The following is an 8,809-nucleotide window of genomic DNA, read 5'->3' on the forward strand; positions in this document are numbered from 1 at the left end:
CGCCCTGCAGGTCCATCCGCTCTGCAGTTGTGGTTCACGCCCTACAGGTCCATCCGCTCTGCAGTTGTGGTTCACGCCCTACAGGTCCATCCGCTCTGCAGTTGTGGTTCACGCCCTGCAGGTCCATCCGCTCTGCAGTTGTGGTTCATGCCCTACAGGTCCATCCGCTCTGCAGTTGTGGTTCACGCCCTGCAGGTCCATCCGCTCTGCGGTTGTGGTTCATGCCCTGCAGGTCCATCCGCTCTGCGGTTGTGGTTCATGCCCTGCAGGTCCATCCGCTCTGCAGTTGTGGTTCATGCCCTGCAGGTCCATCCGCTCTGCGGTTGTGGTTCATGCCCTGCAGGTCCATCCGCTCTGCAGTTGTGGTTCATGCCCTGCAGGTCCATCCGCTCTGCGGTTGTGGTTCATGCCCTGCAGGTCCATCCGCTCTGCGGTTGTGGTTCATGCCCTGCAGGTCCATCCGCTCTGCGGTTGTGGTTCATGCCCTGCAGGTCCATCCGCTCTGCGGTTGTGGTTCATGCCCTGCAGGTCCATTTGCTCTGCGGTTGTGGTTCATGCCCTGCAGGTCCATCCGCTCTGCAGTTGTGGTTCATGCCCTGCAGGTCCATCCGCTCTGCAGTTGTGGTTCATGCCCTGCAGGTCCATCCGCTCTGCAGTTGTGGTTCATGCCCTGCGGTTCCATCCGCTCTGCACATCCTTGCTCCCAGCGTTGCAGTGTTCCAGCACATTATGGGGCCCCGTTCACATGATATTGCATTCATTGCTCATAGGCAGCATTGTGACACATTATTGCATTTTTTTGCATTTAAAGGGACATTGACGTGAATAGTTTTCCCCACGAACAAGCTGCATGTGATTAGTGTATCTACACGGGGTGAGGGGCTTTCTGGATACAATTAGGGCACATTGATGTCTAACGAGCCGTCACAGCTCAGCTTCCATGTCTCAAGGGCAGAATACAAACTCCGTTCTGCTGGGATCGTTGCTTCGCACAACACGGTTTTTCTTTTAGATTCTGTCAGTCTTCCCTATTTTATAATCACTTCATGTGGTTCCCTGTCATGATGGTGGGACAGAGAGGATCACTTAAAGGGACAGTCCGAGTTATCATTTACCTGTAAAACGCCTTTCCAATGCACTAACCTAACAAACGGTGATACTCGCCTGTCCCCTGTGACGTCACCATCCATCACTGAGCTCTGTGATTGGCTGCAGTGCCTGTGACTTCACAAGGAGACTCGGAGCAGCAGTGGAGGTGAGTATATGACTGTAGGTTGTTGTAGTGCCTCTACTTGCACCCACACTGGCACTGTAGGAGGTGGACATCGGTCTGATCTACATGTAGGGCTCTCTTTCCTGTATGGAGAAAAATTTCCCTTTTAACATATTGTTACAAGGACTGTATTCGGGAGCCCGCAGCAGAATCCGGCCCTGCCGACAGCTGCGAACCCGTCCGGGTCGTTTTTTCTGTACTGCGAATGCGTGTGGAATCGCCGGCCGGCTTGCCAGCGCACATGTTCAGCAGGTTTTTTTTCCTTCAAACCTCTTGCTTTACCACTAAATCCGCAGCACAATAGACATTGCGGACGGGCCGCAGATCGGACGGCTTTCATTGGCTTCAATGGAAGCCGTCCCTGCGGGAACCGCAGCAGGATGGAGTATGCTGCGATTTGTTTTCCGCACCAGAAGGTCCGCAAACCTAATCAACATACTTTAATTCAGCTGCAGATGCACATGCTTCACTATGGGCGACTTGAATTACGGATTCTGCAAATCAAATCCGCCCGTGGACATTGGGCCTTACTCCAGATAAATCATGTTCCTCTAGGAGTCACCCGGCGTGGGGACCTCCTACTCCCAAATCACAATGTTCATTCTGACACATGTTCGGTGGTCTATTTGGAGGGTCTGTTCTGATCTTTTGTTTGATGGCTTTCACCCTAGATTAATGGTTAAAGGGGTTTTCAGAGTTAATCACTTTCTATGCCCATTACTGCTCATGTATATAAATAACAGACTAGACTCACTTAGGCTGCTGCAGCCTGTAAGTCGTACATCACAGGGGGACCGATGACGGCAGCATGTTTTACACATGGTCAGCCTATTGACATAGGACGATTATCGATTAGAGTTACCCAATTTCTGTGTGAACGCATACAGAAAACTGAACGATGTGTTCAGTGTAAACAGCAGCCGTTCGGTTCTGAATGGAGGGGGGCGGGGGAAGAGAACGCTCCCTGGCTGCTCTGCCTCCATTCTGGCAGCGCTGTGAGCGATGCCAGCGATACCTGCTCCTGTGGAACGGCTTAGGCCCGGGCATCACTGTGAGCCTGGCCATAGTCTTGTCTGTGCTTTAGTATTGCAAATGCTTGTCATGGTAGTCGCCTTAGACAAATATTGCTGCATACTGCCAACCCTATGAGAAAACCGGAAAGGCGGAGGGGTTTGTTTTTATGGAAAATCTTGTTTAAAGCCCACATTATAGGGAAGGGAGATGAACGTGTGTAGTCTCTATGGGTAGAAACAAGAAGGCGCTCTAATAACTATGTATAATATATCAGGGGTCAGTACAGAGAGCTCTCCCATCATCTATTATACCCAGGACTGTAACAAGGGGGCGCTCTAATAACTATATATAGATATATCAGGGGTCAGTACAGAGATCTCTCCCATCATGTATTATACTCAGGACTATAACAAGGGGGCGCTCTAATAACTATGTATAGATCTATCAGGGGACAATACAGAGATCTCTCCCATCATGTATTATACTCAGGACTGTAGCAAGGGGGCGCCCTCTACATCTAGAGGAAAGAAGGTTTCTACACAGGAGGGGGTTCTTTACTGTAAGAGCAGTGAGACTATGGAACTCTCTCAGGACGTGCTGATTGTGAATTTGATAAGAGTTTGAGCCTCCTGGACATCTTTCTTGAGTGTTACAATATTACATGTTATATCACTGATCACCCAGAAGGGTCGGTGATTCTGATTGCCAGATTGGAGTTGGGAAGGAATTTTTTTTCTCCTGAAATGGGTGAAATTGTTTTCTACCTCATTGGGGTTTTTGCTTTCTCTGGATCAACATTGGGGGAGTAAAAGGCTGAGCTGGATGGTCTTGTGTCATTCAGCCTTGCACACGGTTACCTGATGATGTATTTATAGTAAGGGCGAACTAAACTAGGTAGGATGTTATAGGCGACCAACGCATCTTCCTTTTTTTTTTTTAATTCAAAGTCTGGCCACAAACGTCCTTTTAGACACAACATGCTATCCAAGCTGTAGGCCCTCCTAATAAAGCGTTTTCTCCTTAGAGTGGTGGGCCACTATAAAGTGGTATTCTGAGCCTTTGATAACTGAGTGATTATGAATAGATGATCATGGGGGACCCGTTACTGGGATCCCAGCCGATTTAGCTGTTTCCCGATGCAGCTGTCACTATGGTCAGTGGAGGAAGCAAACAGCTGCCCATAGCGCAGCAGCCCAGGATGGTAGTGCTGCAAGCAGTCAGCAATCAAGAAAGCAAATTTCCAGAATACCCTTTTAAGTATAAAATATTCAAAGTGCTCCAGACAGTAAATGGAATCCAACAAGATGAATATCCCAATAATGAGACAGAATTTGACGTATCTGTAGGGAGGCTGTGTCATAAGTGCCTATCACTCGTGAGAAGTGTTCGGTGGAACGCACTCGAGGTGTTAGTAATTCAGTACGTTTCTGTTGAGATGCATATTGGTAAGCCTTAAGAACTATCTCCTCTGGGTAACCTCTCGATGTGAAGTGTTTCATCAATTTTTTACTCTCTTCGAGAAAGGAACCTTCGTCAGAACAGTTACGTTGTAGACAAAGGAATTGGCCCTTCGGGATGCCGCGTTTCAAAGGCGTGGGATGATGGCTTTGCCACCCAAGTAAACTATTGGTGGCAGTCGACTTGCGATACAAGGAGGACGAGATGGCTTCATCCTCGTTCTTTGAGATCCGAAGATCTAGGAAGGGTAGTGTTGTGGGATTAATCTCGCTGGTAACACGTAGATTTAGAGTGTTCACGTTCAGCGCATCCACGAAGGTCTCAAATGATGTAAGAGTACCCTTCCATAGAACGAGGATGTCGTCTATGTAACGCAACCAGAGAACAATGTTGTCGGACCACAATGGATTATTATAAATGACCCTTTCCTCCGACCAGCCCAGGTACAGATTTGCATAAGATGGGGCACATGGCGTCCCCATCGCTGTACCCCTGAGCTGGTGGATGTACTCAGAGTCAAACACAAAATAATTGTGTTTTAAGATGAAATTCAAGGAGGTCTACGACACACTGGTTATGACTGTTAAAGTGTGATCCTCTTTGTTGAAGAAAGAAGGTCACTGCCATCAGACCGCCTTCGTGGGGAATTGAACTGTATAATGATTCGATGTCCAATGATGCTAATAGGACATCAGGTTCAATCGTAATACCTTCAAGTATCCTAAGGATGTCCATAGTGTCTCTGACATAAGATCTTAATGATAGAACATATGGACGTAAGATCTTGTCAATATATGTGCTAACGTTTTGGGTAAGATTGTTTACCCCAGAGACAATAGGACGGCCTTTGATAGGGTTGGTTCCCTTATGTACCTTCGGTAATGCATGAAAGGTAGCAATAGTTGGACTAGAAGGACACAAAGCGGTATTCGTTGGCATCAATGTTTCCAGCAGTCAATTCCCGTTGTAGAAGATTACGTAATAGAGCCAAAAATGAATTTGTTGGATCGCAAGAGAGATCGCGTCATGTGACCAATATTGCGATCACATGACCAACGCGATGACGTCACGCGCATGCGCAGCCACTCGTACTACCGGAGCGATATACTACTAAGGATCCTAAGCAATCGGTTACAGCGGTAAGTGATCAGATACCGCTGCTGCCATCCCGTGATTTGCCCCTAACCATCAGGATCTCTAAATCTATGAAACCGGAGCTGCATATATGTAATTACAATAGCCCGGCCCCTGTCACTTCCGGTCGCTACTGATTGGCTCACTCACCATTCCCCTCCCACGGGGGCAGTCCAGTAACTACTATATCAGTTGCTGACACACAGCTCACTAGTACACCTGCGGCTCACCATCAGAGCCACAGGATTTATAGCTTTTTATTTATTTTCTTTTGGTGACTCCTTGATGCTTTGGCGTTATGGCCATTAGGGAAATACAAATAGATTAGCTCAAACAATTTGTATCCAATTAAAGTAGGGGCTTAGAATGCTAGCTAATAGAAATAGAGGCTAGCACTCTGACTATTTCTAAAGCATTGGGCTAACATTTAAGCTGAGGTGTAGACTTGAAGACCGGCTAGTGGTGAAGGTGGCCACTCCCATGTTGCGTCCACCCACCTTACCTTGACAACTCCTGGGTCTATCGTGATCCACACCTCTTACTTACTGTCTCTCATTAGTGAGGCAGAGCGGTGTTAGTCCTTTTAAGACCCCAGTAGATGGAGAATACTCATCCTCACCTGAGCTGATATTTTATCCAAATTGGAATTATCCTTTTGGATTCAAGCACCCTACGTATCTATCATCAATATAGATCATTATCTTTGAGCCACCACATGACAGCATCTGAACTATCTCTACACCCTTGGTCTATCACGACAAAGGAAGTGCTATACTACTGACTGTCTGTTTAAATTAGGCTCCTGATGAACCACAATCTCCATAGTGGGGAAACGCGTCGAGCTTTTTATATTTAAATACTCCCATTGTGAGTTTCCTATGCATAAGGATCCTCATTTTGGGAAGATCTTTTCCTCTTTTTTCCATCTATTTAAAAGAGCCTGAGCCACTGCTAGGTCTAACCGCATAACATTCGTGATAGCAGTGACTATGGTAGACCAATATGCAGCCATCTACTGCGTTTTGAAGGAGTAATATACTGAGTCTATATCTTAGTTGTTCTCCACATTCTCTACCATCCTAATTGACTAGGATTTTTCTACTTCTGTTTGACAGCACTTACTCATTACTAAGCCTTCTATAAGCCCGATACTAGGGTGAAGGTTAGTACCGTCAGAAGGATAACCTTTAGACCCTTTTGTCTTTTGTGTGTTGTATGTGTGTCAGCCCATTTATGTTTTTTAAGAAAATATCTTTAATAAAGAATCTAAATTTTAGTCTAAAACTGTGAAAAGGGCTTAATTTGATTTCTATAGACTTTTCCGTCTCTGTGACAAGTGACCTACAACTTACAGCTAAAGGTACGAAGGAAAACTGCAAAGAAACTCCATCATATGTACACAAGGATGACTGTCTGAGAACCATATTCCTGGATCCTCCTCTTCTGTGTTACATGCAACCCCCAAATTTAAGGAACCTTATAAGCAGGAGTGCATTGCCCTCTGACACACAAAAAGGAACTTATCCCTGCAATGTAAGGACCAGTAAGACCTGCTGATATGTACGGACCGCCGACAGGATACAAATCCCCAACACACAACGCGACTATACGATCCCGGGGACAGTCACATGTCACCTCCCTTGTCTCCTCACTATCCCACAACCCCAAACGACTCTTCAAGACCTTCCACTCACTCCTCAGCCCCAAAGAACAGGCCCTGTGATGGATCTGATTGCTGGAGAACTAGCTGCCTATTTCAAAGACAAAATTGACAACATCCGAAAAGAAATCTCTGAAAACTGCATGGCTAGCCCCGATCCCAGTCTCCTCAGCACTGCATCCAGCACTTACTCACTTTTTACGTTAAAACCGACGACAGAGGAAGAAGTCTCCAGGCTGCTTTCGGCTGCCCGCCCCACCACCTGCACTAGCGACCCTCTTACCTCCTCCGGTCCCTTTCTCCAGCTCTCATTACTTACTTCACCACAATCTGTAACCTCTGGCATTTTCCCCTCATTTAAACACTCCATCATATCCCCTCTGCTAAAAAAACCAACCCTGGACCCGACTGATGCTGCCAACTACCGACCCGTCTCAAACCTCCCCTTCATCTCCAAATTACTAGAACGCCTGGTCTACTCCCACCTCACATGCTTTCTCTCTGACAACTCACTCCTCGACCCCCTCCAGTCTGGTTTCTGCTCTCTACACTCGACCGAAACTGCTCTCACAAAAGTATCAAATGACCTGTTGATGGCAAAGTCAAGGGGTGACTACTCCCTACTAATTCTCCTTGACCTGTCTGCTGCATTTGACACTGTCGACCATGACCTCCTTCTCACTATACTCCATTCTATTGGTCTAAAGGACACTGCTCTCTCCTGGTTCTCCTCCTACCTCTCTGACCGCTCTTTCAGTGTCTCCTTTGCTGGTTCTATCTCCTCTCCACTTCCTCCTGCTGATGGGGTCCCCCAGGGTTCAGTTCTTGGTACCCTTCTCTTCTCTATCTATACAGCCCCAATTGGACAAACCATTCACAAATTTGGCCTCCAATACCATCTCTATGCTGACGACACCCAATTATACACCTCTTCTCGTGAGATCTCTGGACATTTTCCTCCAAAATATCACCGACTGTCTGTCCGCTGTCTCTAATACTATGTCCTCCCTTTTACTCAAACTAAACCTCTCTAAAACTGACTTCATCGTTCCGCCTTCCAACAGACCTCCCCTCAACATCTCCACGCCAGAGTTTGGCAGCATCATAACCCCCAGACAGCATGCCCGCTGCATAGGGGTCACACTGGACTTTGACCTCTCCTTTACCCCCCACATCCAATCTTTGGCCCAAACATGCCACATGCACCTCAGAAATATGGCTAAAATACGTCCGTTCCTCACCACGGACACGCTAAAGACACTCGTGGTCGCCCTCATCCACTCCCGACTTCACTACTGCAACTTGCTACTTATTGGCCTCCCCCGCACTAGACTCGCTCCACTCCAATCCATACTAAATGTGGCAGCTAGGCTCATTTTTGTATCCGCCAGTTACTCAGGCGCCTTCGCATTATGCCAGTCACTGCATTGGCTGTCCATCCACTGCAGAACTAAATTTAAACTCCTCAACCTCACCCACAAAGCTCTGCGTGGCGCTGCACCACCATACATCGCCTCCCTACCGTCCGTACACCACCCAGCCTGCTCACTCTGATCCGCTAACACTTTGACTAAACACCCCTCTAATACGAACCTCACATGCTCCTCTCCAGGACTTCACCAGAGCAGCACCCATCCTCTGGAACGCTCTTCCCCAAGGCATCCGGACAATTCCCGATGTACGAAATTTCAGACGTGCCTTAAAAACGCACCTTTTCAGGGAAGCATACCAAATCCCCTGACCTAGGCCCCCGCCCCTCCCTATGGCTCCCCACACCTTCCACCCTGCCTATCACGACCTCTAGCCATGCACCTCCTTACCGCCCCACTCCGTTTGCTTTCTAATAACTGATTTCCACATCAATCCCCTACTGCCTATGTTCCCCCTTGCCTTGCCCCCCCCTTAATTGTTTCAAACTGATTGTACCTCACATTGTAATTGTTGTATTGTTTGCATCTATCCCATGCTTGAAAGTGCTGCGGAATAAGTTGGGGGCCTCTATGATGCTTTGAGTTCAGTAGACCTGCAGTCATGACAGGATACTTAGGGATTCCCATAATACATTCTTAGGAACCTAGTGTTAAAAGGGTTGTCCAGATTTAGAAAAACATGGCTGCTTTCTTCCAAACACCATCACTCTTGTCCATAAGTTTTGTCAGGTATTGCAAATCGGTTCCTATTTACTTCTATGGAGCTGAGCTGCAATACCACAAACACAACCCTATGCACAAGGGTGGAGCTATGTTTGGAATAAAGCAGCCATGTTTTTC

The sequence above is a fragment of the Eleutherodactylus coqui genome, chromosome 13 (assembly GCF_035609145.1).
Source record: "Eleutherodactylus coqui strain aEleCoq1 chromosome 13, aEleCoq1.hap1, whole genome shotgun sequence".
Classification (NCBI taxonomy): Eukaryota; Metazoa; Chordata; class Amphibia; order Anura; family Eleutherodactylidae; genus Eleutherodactylus; species Eleutherodactylus coqui.